Raw genomic sequence first — 13,976 nt, 5'->3', positions numbered from 1 at the left:
GGAACAGGCTCAATTAAAATTTGGCTAACATCTTGCATGTCTTTGCTTTTCACTTCAGGTATTCTCACTATCTGATCACAGGACTGGGAATCAGAATTTCCTGAATTCTATCTCTAGTTCTGTAACGGTATGTAATACACAAACCATAGAGCTTACTTAACCTCTCTGTGGTCAAATCTTCTGAAGACAAATGTGAGGAACTTTAAAACTTTAAAAACTGCCAACACTGGCTGAAGACCTCATCAATCAGTTTGTTTTTCCCTCTGCCCTTCTAATGAACATTAGTATGCCTTCCAGCAAAAATACCAGGCATGAGCTATTTCATACCAATGAATTTGCCCAAAAGACCAACCTGCCAAGATGCAGGGTCAAACTGTGTACATTTTCACAGTTAAACTGTATCTGAGCCCTGTATTCTGTATTTCAGCACAGAAAACAAGCAATGGCATTGCCACGGAACTGATGCTGGCATATAAACTTGGTTTTAACCTCTGCAGAACATGAGCACTGGAGTGGTGTGAATGGTGACAGCTGACTGCAGTGCTCCAGTTCCCTCTTTTGGTCACACTGCACAAACTGGCTTTTGCCTTCAGTTGGCATACAGAGATATCCTAATGTAGAATCAGACCCACCTACTTCATCTAATTTGAAGGTAGAAGAACTACCAGGAAAACAACACTGTATGTGAAATTATATAGAATTGCTTCAATCTAACATTCTCTAATTGAAAGCAGATCCTTGATGACTCAGAATTTGTAGTTAAAAAGAAAATGTCTGTTCCAACCAGAAAAACTCAGTAACACTTTCGCTATTAACAACAGCAGCAATCAATCTGAGACCTTTGTGCATGAAGAAATGATGTTCTTACTAGTGTATTTTAAAAATGATTGCAGCAATCATGTCATCCTAGTCATGACCCAGCTCTGATCAGGATTATCACTACAAAAATTTAACAAGGTAGGACACTCAGAATCTAAATTCCCAGGTTCCTAATCATCTTTGGCACTAATGATTTATTTCACAAACGAGAAACCTTTTGTCTCAGATTTTGGTAGTAGGAGTGATAATTCTAGAAACATATTGATGAATCTGGCAAAATCTTTTGAAAATACTGAGCTGGCTAACAGTCAAAATATTAGACTCCATCTATTGGACCAAAGACTGAGTCTGATCTTATTTGTTTTTTAAAACAATTTGTATTTAGCCTCCTACCACAGCAAATTTCAATTTATGTATATTGTAAAAAACCCTAAAAACTGCTAAAAACCAGAGTGAAGACGGAAAATCTATACTGGCATCTCTAAGTAAGAATTTAAGGGCCATTTTCAGATATGTTTCAGTGAAAAAAGCAGATAGAAAACTTCTGGAATGCAATGAGCAGCACTCCTGCAGGGCAGACTATGTATCAGGGGCTTCTATGGCCAGTTGCTCCCCTCACTCCTACCTTGCTAACCACAGCAGCCTGTTCGTTTGCTAAGAGTGGAAAAAAAAGACTAAGCCAAGTAGTAAATGTCTGCTTTGCTTATTGCCTTGGCAACTCTTACTAATGTTATAAGGTAACTTGGCTCTCAGGAGATTAAGATTTTGCATGTTTTGCTTCCTAATAGCCTTTTATTTTCCACATAAACGTTGTGTTAATGAGTTAGAGCATAATAAATATGTTTCTTTGGAACATGGTAATTTATCAGTTATGAGTTACTTGGACCTTTCAGTTTAGCAATATTTACTGAAGTGGAAGGTCATCAAAATCCTGTACGGTCTGTGCTGACCTCTGTCACAGGAACCAAGTTACAAGCAGCTCTTTTGGCAGAATTGTCCCTGGCAGATTGCAATTTCAGCAGCAGTAAAGCTACAAAATTCTCCCTCACAAAGTCCAGCACCTTTTTCACTCTGAAAAGAGGCTCAGCTTCATCTTGGGTGAGCTGAGTTGATAATTTCTATTCAGAATGTTGTGCCTTATCAATAGGTTTCTTGATCTCTCCACATTGGGACATGATCATGAACAAGAAAGCTATTTGTATGTGGGAATTTAAGTCTCTGGTGGAAAAAGACTGAACCAGGCTCCTGGCACAGGTCCGCACAGGTCAGCTACCTTGTGAAGACACACTGGGGTCAATATAACTCAGGCTGTGACTGGAGAAGGCTGCAATGAGATGATGTTGGAGCTTTTTTCTTTCTCTAGAGTAGCATGTTTCTCATCTGCTCTGAGTCAAACTGCAGATCTGAGTAAATGCTGCCCCTCAGCCTGGGTGCCTCTAACAGACCTGCCTGTCCCCATCTATTCTTGGCTACCTCATAGTCTCCTGAAGATGCTGCTGAGAACTACTGTCAGTATTTTGGGTTGACAAAGTTGTAGGAAGAGAGACAGACTGTTCCACAAGGCACCAGAGAGCAATTCATAAAATCCTACTTTCAACGGCATAAACTCTAAAAAATCAGCATCACTCACAATTTCTAAGAAGTATTAGGTGGATGCAGGTGCTCAGGGCCCAAGACCTCACACAGAAAAGCCATTTGGATAGGTGAAACACATGGCAGGTCGAGCCTTAGCAATAGGCAGCCATCTATCAGGGTAGACATAAGCTAAACATTAGGAGAATTTCTCATTTACTTATCAGGCTGAATCAAAAACAAAACAGAACCCACACATTAAAGCAAGTCACTTTTCTAAATTATTGCATTCCTCTCCTGATCAACAACGAAATGAATTGATTAAACTTATTGAATCAAACAGATCACTTAAATGCATTAAGTTCTGCCAAAGGCAGAATAATTAATTACACATTGGCTCATTCTTATGATTTATTTTGCAAGACAAGCACTCATGGCTTGAAGAATTTACCCTCTGATTTTTATTCAGTGCAGGAGTCAGAATACTTGTACTTTTTCTACTGCTTATAAGTGGTTTGCTACTACACAGCTAAGCATATCCACCGAATATAAGAATTGCTTTGAACAACAGAATCATTTAATCACAAAAGTCAATAAAAATGCAGTTTTCATGAAGTGCTATCTGTCAGCCTCCTCAGCACATAGAAATTAGAACTCGAAAGAACTTTCAAATCAATGACCTTCTCTTCTGTACCTCAATTAATCTAGACTCTTACCGTTGCAAGACTTTTTTCTACACTAAATTTACTACCATTTTATCCAAAATGAGATAAAGATATCATAAATTACAAAGCTGAATCACTTAGTCTGGTGGATAACTTCTGAGGTCTCCTTTTGTTGGGAAGCTTTTCAGAAATACTCAGCTGAAATGTCTGTATTATTAATCATTAATCAAAAGAGCAATTACTAGAAATAGAAAAATATCAAGCAAGCTTTTTTGCTTCCTTTACTATTTCTGTTGATACTGCCAATGAAACAAGATCACACTATTTTAGAGATTCTATCTCATTCTTTTGTAAGTCACATGAGGGTTAGACCACAGTGCTTCCAATCAGTGGCTCTAAGATACACATGAATGTAACCTGTCCTAATGAAGGGCTCTAGAATCCATAGTCTTCTGGCTTTTCAAGTTACCAATCCATTTGAGGTTGTACAGAGGTTCGTTACTCTCTTCATGTTATGGACACACCTACAGAGCAGTCATGGCTTTGGTACCCTGATGGGTAGAATGAAGCCCGGTGATGTGAAGAATGGTGTGCATGCTTCCCCATGTCAGTACATAAAAAAGGACTGCAGGTAAGGACTGGGGTATGAGATCATTGCACACTGCTCAAAGTACAGATTCAGATGACCTGGTGCCATCTATAGGGTCAGGGACAGATGACAAATGTGGGATGACAGTCAGAACTGCATGGCAGACTGCCATGCTCAGAGCCTGAGACCATACAGATCTGCATGTATGTGTGGTCAGCTTCTAAATTATCTCAGTGAGGGCTACCTGCAACTACAAAGTAAAGTAATAGAACACAGAGAGCAAATTAGGGACCAAAAGACATCAGCTGGATTTTGGCTATCATCTCCCACAGGATCAGGATATCTCCTGCCCGGGATTTCAATTCTTCTTGCTCTCTGAAGTCAATTCAATGGAGCACACTGCGGCTTAATCCCCTTTACCTCTCAGTTTAACCCATTCCCTTTACTCATTTCCTTTACTCAACTCTCCACTTGAGTTGTACACACATAGGTGTGCTTGATTCTCATGAGCAACCCTTCTTCAGATATTCAAGAAAGATAAAAAATTGAGTTTATTCCACAAGGCACACAAGCCTTGCAGTGACAGCAGGAGTACAAGAGCTTCTATAGTACCTGCAAAAGCAGCCCTGAATGTAAATATGAGGAAATTATTTGAGCCATTTTTGAGCCACATCAAAACTTTTCCAAAGCCAGAATAGTGCTTGAAACTAATTAGTTGATCTCGTAGTTGTTCCATATCAGCCGGTGCTGCTATTTCTGTATCCTCTGGCTTTTGCTGCATGCGTTTAGTCTTTTTAGTGGATGAATTCTCAGTGTGATAATCATCCTTCCCATTTGCCACTAGCTTATCCGTATTCACATCAGCAGTAAATACATTAGATTTCCTATTGCACACTGACAACAAACAAGCCTAGGATTTTAAAGGACTATTTGATTTCTGTTTATCATCCTAACATCTGAACTCTCTATGGAGAATCTCAATGCATAAGAACTCCTTACTGCTCCAACACAAAACAGAGAAAAAAAAAGAAAGCAGAGAGAGAAATATTTCACAGACAATGTAGGCTGGAAAACAGCTGAAGATTGTTTTTCGAAAATTATTACCAACTTTATTTCTTACTGTTAGATACAAGATCTTTGCTGCTTACTAGTAAGAACTGGAGAAGTAAATTCTTTAGTAGATAGGTAGATGAAGAAGATTTCAAAAAAAGATTTTCTTTTCTTTAGAAAAATTCAAGCATGCTGCTGTATTTTGTTATCCATCTGAACTGCACTGGCAAAGCCATGGAGGTTATTATTCCTTTCCACGACTTTTATTGTGCTGTCATCCGTGTGCTATGACCACAGCTACAATTACTCAGAGCACTAAAATCCCGCTGCAGCCATTTCAAACATAAACAACCTGCAGGGTTTTCCTTTGCGCTGCACTCAAAGCCAGCCCAAATTGCTGAGCTTGTCTTGTCGGGTTTTCAATGGACACATGGCCCGAGGAACAGCAGAGCCAACTTTTTCAGAAGACCTACAGCAACCCCAGGAGATCCTTACTTGAACTACTCAGCTATCTCGTCTCTTTCTGTTGGGTCAACATAACATTAATCTTACCCGTGCCCCCTGCAGAGAAGGTTTCCTGTCCCGGTTATACCCAGACTTTCCACATTTGCTCTTTTAAATTTCATCAACTTGCTAAACCCTCACGTTTTTTTCTCTTCTATTGAAGTAGCAAAGGCGATATATGTCAGACAGAGGAGGGACTGATGGGAAGTTGGGGCCTTAGAGGGGACTTTCTGATGGATTTTGTTTACAGCGTTCAGCACATCTCACTGCAGCAGGAAACAACCTCTGAGACAAAGATCGCCATCTCTCTGCTGTCCTGCCAACACAGTGACAGCAACGGGACACTCAAAAAACTGCGTGGAAATGTAACACTGAAGAAAAATGTTCATCACAGCATACTGTGAGTAACTACACCGCCCTGCAATAAAGCAATTTGTTGTTTATGGGTGAAACGCACAAGCAATGATCTGCAGGCCCTTTCAGCTCACTGCTCTCCACCCACACAGTGCTACTGAATAACAATGATGTTTTGCTGCAATTGCTTTCAGGCGATGCTCTGAAATGCAGTTTATCAACAGAAATTCTTCTAATTAATTTTAATTTTCTGAGGATTAATATAGTTGCAGATTTTCCTCAATATGAAATTAACTATATCCATGGTTTATACTCAGCTTTCATGCAGAGTCTCATCAAGTGTTAAATCTTGGAAGATTTATGCATGTAAAAACAGCAAAAACAGAGCAAAATTTCTAATAAGCACTTGTTCTCCTTGGTACTAAGTGAGATTAGTCATCATTAGTTCTGGCAAATCCAGGATTATTTCAAAGATAGGAAATTTAAACCATCTCTCTAGTTAATACGCAGTTAATTTATTTACTGATTATTCAGAGTAGACAATATTTTTTTAATTCAATAAACAAATCAAAATTCTAAAATTAGATGAGTTATAATGTGGACTATTAAAGCACAGTTAACACTGAATGCCATCAGGTTGAACTGCTGCACACCCAACTTGATTAAATCCTAAATTTAGTATTGATATCAGAGAGCACCTTTTGTAATTCACATTCTGGTTTTGTATATTAATTTCTGTAGCGCTCCAGGCATAAAAAAAAATCTGTGAAGCTGAATATATAATTAATATATGGCTCCTATTTTTTGTAATATTTCTATTTTTACAGTTTACATCACTAAATTAAAATTAAGAGAAATCAAGTGCAGTAAATAGTTTAAAACTAGTTAGAATATGCTGCACATTATTTTTATTAAGCATAAAGAAGCTGTTGAAGCATTTGCATGCTATATGCATAAGAGCGTTAAGATAAATAATATGCCAAATAATGCTTAAAATAAATGCAAAATACCTCTCTGCTAATTTTGCAAATTTCTGTCAAGAACATATACTCCACTGTCATTTTTTTTCCCAGTTTTTGTATACTTGACCTTGGAGCTCTGGACAAGAACTCCTGACTTGGTAGTTCCACTGCAGTTCATCTATCTTTTTCATTGCACCACTTCAGGAATCAATTGGACTCAGTGTATGAATTTGTCTTTTACTGTGCAGTATGTTATCTAGAAATTCTCCAGAAGAAATCTTGCTTTGCTTGCAAGGCATAAAGCTTTTTTAGTCCATAGAGTTGCTCTCAGTAATTGCAAAGCAATTTGTCTGCAAATCACCATAGAGATTAACAACTATAATATTTTTTTTCCATGATCCCCTTTATAGAATAATAGAATGATTGATAGGAGTATTTATGTTGGAAAACACCCTTGAGATCATCAAGTCCAATCATCAACCTACCACTGCCTAGCCCACCACCTAACCGAGTACCTAATCATCACACCCACATCCCTCTGAAACATCACCAGGGATGGTGATTCCACCATTGGGTTCACAGCTTCATGAAGAATAGCCTTCAACATTCACTGTGACCACAGCCCAGGTTCAGAGGCTTCCCTTAATGTGTGCCCCAGAGCTGAGCATCTGTGCTAGCATCTGGAGATGAGACCTGCACTCCTAGAGACCTCTCAGCAGCTCTGCAGTGCTTTGGATCAGGATGCTGCTTGGGCAGGTAAGCCCCCATGGCATGTTGCCTGAATACCAGATCCAATTTTAGGAACATTAATCTTTCTTTAATTTTCCCCGTGTAATTAATACATAAAGATACTGAGCATACAATAAGAAGAATGCATGAGGCTGCTTGTGCTCTCCTAATTCATAACTTGAATACTAATAAGTTTGGTTTTGCTTGCTGCGAGATTTCATACAGATAAGAAACTCACTGGAAGCGAGAAGAAGAGATTAAAATGACCAATAAAAGGAGCAGAGCGAGATTATTTTTGTTGTGTTGACACAGTGTATTGAATGAAGTGACTAAGCTTCCCTTACAAAGACGCATTTAGTTGCCATACCATTATCTCTTTCTGTTTTTCCCCTGCACCACAGCCCCACAGAGGGCATTTTATCCCAGCCTGCTCCCATGGCCCCTTTCATCTCCTCATTAAAACTTTCAAATTTTAATGCTATATTAAATATGCTACAAAATGCCACCTGCTGCAGAGAACAGGCAAACCCGTGCCCGCTGTAAACCAGGGTGAAAGAACCTAGAAGCAGCTGGACTCTCAGCATTGGAATCTAGTCTAAAATCTAATAACAAAATCCATATATATTATCTCTGGGTTGAAAAAAAAGTCTAATACATTGGGAAAAAATCACTCTTTTTCTTTAAGGGTGCACATTCAGTCTGTTAATTGAAGAACAGACGCTGGAAATTATCAGATAATTGGTTCATGCTTTAAATGATTTATTGGGCATTGTAATATACATAACAGCTCTCTCTGCTCTCAGGCCACAGATTTCGTCACCCAGCTGCTGCTGCTAAGTTAATTGTCCTTGCTTGCAAATGTATTTGTATCATATAAGCCCTTCCATTAATGCTCTGAGATGAAAAGTCATTAAATTAGATGTGCTTTTCAATGACACTTGAATTGTACCTGAATTGCAGCAATGGCCACAGTGGTGCAGCAGTAAACAGGACACACTGCCATGAAGGGTCTGGAATTTTTACTGATCTTAAAAGCTTCCATGCAGTCAAAATTTACTGTTGCAAGAGCAACATCGAGATTCAGTGAAGAATTCATCCCAAATCACTTCAGCACCCAGAGCTAGTGCCTTCCCAGAATATAGCCACAGTGTCTATGGCTGCTAGGTTGCGGTGAGCCACAGTGCAACTACAGATAGATACACGTATATATGTGTGCATATGCATATATGTGGACACACATAACTGCTTTCATTTTTTTAAGTTTGCTGCACTTAACTGAACTGTGTTGTATCTTCTTAAGAAAGCAAACATGAGAGGTGAAACAATACTGTATCTCCAAGATACTTAAAACATCTGAAAAAATGCACTGTTATCTGCTAAATTAAGCTAATTCTTTCAAGGAGAAAGTCAACTTTCAGCTACTGGAGAGAAAGAGCATGAATTTAAGAATGGGGGAAATGTGTATTGTATTGTCCAGGGATTTTTTCACTCACCTTTCCACATATTTTTGTGAGATCTCAGTTAACTATGAGGAACAAGGGCACATGAGCCCGCCCAGTCCAAAATACTCTGTCTTAGAGAAACGTATGAAAAGGGAGAATGAGATTCTCGCTGGCCAATATTTCCTGCAGTGCCCTTGTATTTAATCAGGTTGTTTTTTCTGCCTTCTTTTTTATTGTGTGCTGTTTCTTTTTTATTGAATCATCTGCAAAAGAAATCACAGTGCCCATCATTAACTGAAGCCCTTGCTGTGGTCTTGGGTGCTGCCCAAACACACTCCCCTGCACGATGCTTCCCTGAACCACCTCCTCTCCTCACTTACAGCTCTCCAGGCACTGCTTTCTACCTGTTCTGAATATTTTGTTGTTGTGCAGCTTCTGGTATAAAAGAAACAGCTATTGCTGGAGAAGAAGAGAGTAGGAAAGTCGCAAACACTATTATGAGACAGTAATTCTGTTAAGAACAATCTGAGCATTCAACATCACCTACCACCAGCCCCAATCAAACCTCTGTTAGAGTACAACTCTGTTTCTCAGCCCAGAAAACATTTCTTATCAGCTTAGTTATTTCAAAGGAAACTTGAATACAAACCTGACAAACCTTTCTTTTTTTTTTCCTTTTTTTCTGATTATTGCTTCCAGATATTGAAAGCCGCTGTTTTCCAAAGGGAAAATAAACAAAGCTGGAAGACATCACTATTATCATGCCTAGATGACAAAATAAGCTCCTTCCTTTCCTTCCTTTCCTTTCTTCTTTCTTGTCCAATTTAGAATAGATTTAAGGATTTATACCAATCATAACAGAAACCAAACCCTTGTGTTTGGCTCAAGAGCTAGACGTGCAGTAAGGGCACTAAAGGTACACATAAACACCCTGAGTCAATTAAATGTTTTGCACTGATCTGTGAGCTCGTGCTAAAGAAGACTTCACAATCCTTGGGTTCTCCTCTGCTTGTATTCCTGAAAGAGGTACTAACTTTGGTCATTTCTCATGCAGTGAGTCACAACTCCAATCAGCCCTTCTCTCTCTTTCTCTGTCACACATGAAAAATCCCTGAGGCCAACTATCCCTAATCAGACTGATTAGAATTCGGTTCCAATTCAGCAAATATGAAACAACAAAAACTGGAACAGGACATAAATCTGGCCCAGAGAGCTGCAAATCTATGAAAAATAACACTGTTCAACAGCTGTCCAGATTTAATTTTAGGATAAACACTAGAACACATCACCTGGGATTGATTTAATATTTGCGGTACTAATTTAAATCGTTCAATTTGCAGAATTTTTAGGTTCATCATCTGCTCCCACAGCTCAGTCAATACTGTGGCTCAGCTCACAAACGGAATTGATCCGAAGGCCATTCTTTACAAGACAGATTAATTTTTGTTGATTGATTGATTGGACTCTTTCCACTACGCATACTAATTCTGGACCATTTAAAGCTAATAAGGTTTATACTGAGATTCATTGATTCACAGTTATAAAATGATGAATGGGTTTTCAGCCAAGAGAAGGCAATTGATGCAAGCTTGAGGAGACAGATCAAGATAATCAGTATATAGTGGAAAGTGCAGAGCTGCAATGTTCCCTCTGTTTCTGCCCAGATTTTCCCCAGTTGGAAGGGGATCAAAGCAATAGTCCAGCAATGTTGGGCACTTTTGCCAAGCCTGCGCCTGAGGCTTTGCTGATTCCCAGCCCCAATGTCCAAGTAAAGATCTCCCGATTAAAACACAACTAGGGGAGCCAGCCTATCCCTGGCTTCATCACAGTCACTGACCATACACTTTCTACAGTCTATGCTTCTGCCTTTTTTTTTTTTTTTTTTTTTTTTTTAATCTCTTACAGGGGTTTATTGAGGGTTTTTATCATTCTTCTTCAATGTTCTAAAATCACATATCTTCCCTGGAAAACAATTTAAGTATTCTGATTCATGTGTAAGTGCAGTATACATGGTGCAATATATTCACGCATGTGGCCAAAAGTACCCAAAATAATATCATTTTAAGATAAAATATTGAGTCTTTAGAAGGGTTCTTGTAATTAATTTCCTTGTAATTGTAGAAAGACAAAGCAAGAAGATAAGAAATCTGCTAATGTTTCAGAAGATTTTGTATCCACTAAGTTATCTCCTAAAATTTTGAAGTTGGTGGAAGAATTATCTCAGCATCCATTCTTCTGTAGTCAGCCCCAACACAGCTGGGAAAGGTAAACCTTTTATTTGGTGTTTTTTCCAGGCAGTGCTTTAGGCATTACCAAAAAGTCCAGGACTTCTAGCACTGGTGGGGATCTTGTCACTGAGCAATACCAGCTGAGAGAGCACTTTGCCTGCTGTATCAGCTATTCACCTCACCCAGTGGATGGAGGACTGTTCTTCAGAGGCTCAGCCTTATTTGCATCTGGTTCCTCTCATCAGACTGCTATGTTCAGTAGCCTTCAGCTACAAAGGTGTGTGAAGTATGTCTTCAGTTAGCTCTGTGTGATTTAGCAGAGTACTGTGCCTTATAAACTGAAATGTCTAACAGCAATCATTCTCTCTTTTCATCATTCCTCAATATTTTAGATTATAAAATCCGGATGGCTAGGAAATAAGCACCACCACAAGTAAACAATAAAGACATGAATCGGGAATATGATCCTGCACTGGACACGCTAAGTATCTTCTCCAGAGGAAAGCCCTCCAGCTTGGAATCTGCAGAATTCTTTTGGTTAAAAGAACTTGACCTCAAGCGTCTCTTTTTCTCCAGGTTGTACTGTCAGGATTTAGTTTCACAGACCATTCACTACTTTGTATGCTCCTCACAGATATCACCTTGGAAGGAGATTTATCTCTCTCTACAGAGAGAGAAACGCAAGCTGCTTCAATTCTATCTAGTTGTCATACTATATGTATCCTGAACTGTCACTTCAGTCCACTTCCTGTTCCATCAAATAGCTTCAAAGCAGGTGATACACAGATGGTCAAGGAGGAAAGCACTTCAGGGCAAAGTGTGTTCTGAGCTATACTTTTAAATGAGCAGTAACTTTTCATTTCATTGCAGTAACACTGGTTTCTATACCACTATAGTTATCTATCACTTTATTGTCCTCTTCCATCAGAGAGATTTGTAGACATTTAGTATTTAGAGACTTTGTCATGCTGAAAAATAAACCTACTACCCAACGTTTTACTAGGTATAATTGATTTGAAATGCAACTTATCAATTTGCTTATCACTGGACTATACCCTTTTCAATTACACCATTTCTTTGCAAACCAATTAAACTGTTAATGGATATTACTATTGTCAAATTACAAGCTTTTTTTTACATACAAATAGCAAGGATGAGAAGATCCAGAATAATAGAAAATAGCAAGTTTTCAGTCTCAGATTACTTTTTGTTTCCTTTTAAGAGGACTATACTATGCTGGCTGAGAGTCGCAAGAAAATACGCACGCATATATTTTATTAATGATAGCATCATTCTCGTGTGCTCTGAAATTAGGACACTTTCTCAAACAAAAGCTGTACAACCAAGTAATAACGGGACTCTTGGGTGTGCCTCAGAAGCTAGAGCTAGAATTCTTCAAAGCCTTCACCCTTCTAGTTTATTTGCTTGCTTGCACATATGGAAATGTATGTATGCAATTGTATTTGTACATTTGCAGATATCTGACAGGCTGTTTTTCCATATTGCACAAAAACACAGCCACAGCCAAAAGAATCTGAAGCCTGACTTCTGTTATGCTGTGTGGCAGCTGTGAAGCACAGACCTGGAAATCCAGCAGTTCTACTGCTGCAGGACCTCATGCAGATCTCTTTTTTTGCCCTTGTAAAGGGAGCAAGGAGAGGTGAAGGCAGTTGCTGTTTCTTCTGGCAAATCAGAGGGATTGCTGAACCATACCACCATATACTTGTTGGTATTGCTTTGTTTCTTGCCGTTCAGAAAGCCTACAGGAAGACTGGGGTCTGGTGGAGAGCAGGGTTGCTCTAACATTCACTTACTCCCATCCACTTATTCTTCTTGCACAGGGAATCACAGAATCATAGAATAGCTTGGGTTGGTATGGCCCTTCAAGATCATATAGTTCTAACATCCCTGCCACAGGCAGGGTTGCCAGTCACTAGGACCAGGCTGCCCATGGCCCCATCAAACCTAGACTTGAACACCTCCAGGGATAGGGCATCCACAGCTTCTCTGGGCACCATGTGCCTCACCACCCTCTGAGTAAAGAATTTCCACCTAACATCTAACATAAATGCACCCTCTTACAGCTTAAAAACTAAAAAAAAGAGCAGGGAATTTAAGGAAAACCAAGATAGAATGAATATGGAGTATTAAAAAAGGTCAAAAATAACGAAGATTTAATTGCCTTTACATGTTTTTAATTACAATACAGGATAAATATAAATTGTAAGTAAAATGATTTTAGCATATAGCCTAGTTTCGCAGCAGAGTGTGTCCAAATAGCTCAGTATCCTGGTGGGAAATTATCTAGAGAGACTGGAGGGAAGGCAGTGCTGTGGTTCCCACTGCACAGCTTGGTGAAAACTGCCCTCTCCCATCCTGTCTTTGCCTCTTGCCCTCTACAGTTCTGTGGATAAAGTTCCCTAATTTAAAAGGAGGATATTTAATTATAGCTGGATATTTTAAGTTCAGAATAGTTGAAGGAGAGGAGAAGGAAACATTTTAAAAGATAAAACAATGCCCTGATTTGTTGGTTTTTTTGTTGTTGTTGTTGTTTTTTTTTTAAATATATATGGGAACTCTACTGCTTTGCTCTTATTTACTCTTACTTTAATTTAAAGTGACATCTGTGTCTAAAATAAGCAAGCAAAAAAGAATCTGCATGTACTACCAAACACTGAAAAAACAGATGAGATGTTCATTAATAAAACCTTTTTACAGTGCTGTCAGCTGCACCAGATCTTGTAGCTGCCTGGGACTCAAGAGATTCCATTTTGCTTGCATCTACACAAACTTCCCTTTTGCCAGTGGAAGATGTGGAGATGGAAGTTGTAATACTGGCTTATTTTTTGAATTGCTTGTAAACCAATGAAAAATGATGAAAAGCAGGCAAGAGCAGAAATATCATTCAAGAAGGGCCCAGGATTTTTCTTGTTTCCTTCTTTCTTCTTCCTTCTCTTTCACACCACTCTCACTATTGATATGAGGTTAATAAAGAGGATTATTCACTATAAATCCCAAGCTACGGGGATAAATCAACAGCTGCAAGGCATATGATAAAAACA

General features: G+C 38.9%; 1 long non-coding RNA gene across 1 annotated transcript; it reads left to right on the top strand.

Annotated features, from left to right (window-relative positions):
* The first annotated feature begins 890 nt into the window (after positions 1-890).
* LOC125700449 (uncharacterized) lies at positions 891-12,574 on the top strand. The gene is made up of 5 exons (XR_007379932.1): positions 891-957; positions 5,450-5,599; positions 6,926-7,271; positions 10,981-11,191; positions 11,307-12,574. It is a non-coding gene; the product is annotated as an uncharacterized LOC125700449 (long non-coding RNA).
* Positions 12,575-13,976: the final 1,402 nt, after the last annotated feature.

Source organism: Lagopus muta, chromosome 14 (assembly GCF_023343835.1).
Source record: "Lagopus muta isolate bLagMut1 chromosome 14, bLagMut1 primary, whole genome shotgun sequence".
NCBI classification, from domain to species: Eukaryota; Metazoa; Chordata; class Aves; order Galliformes; family Phasianidae; genus Lagopus; species Lagopus muta.
Note: the sequence above shows the minus strand (reverse complement) of the source record. Positions and strands in the feature narration are given on the sequence as shown.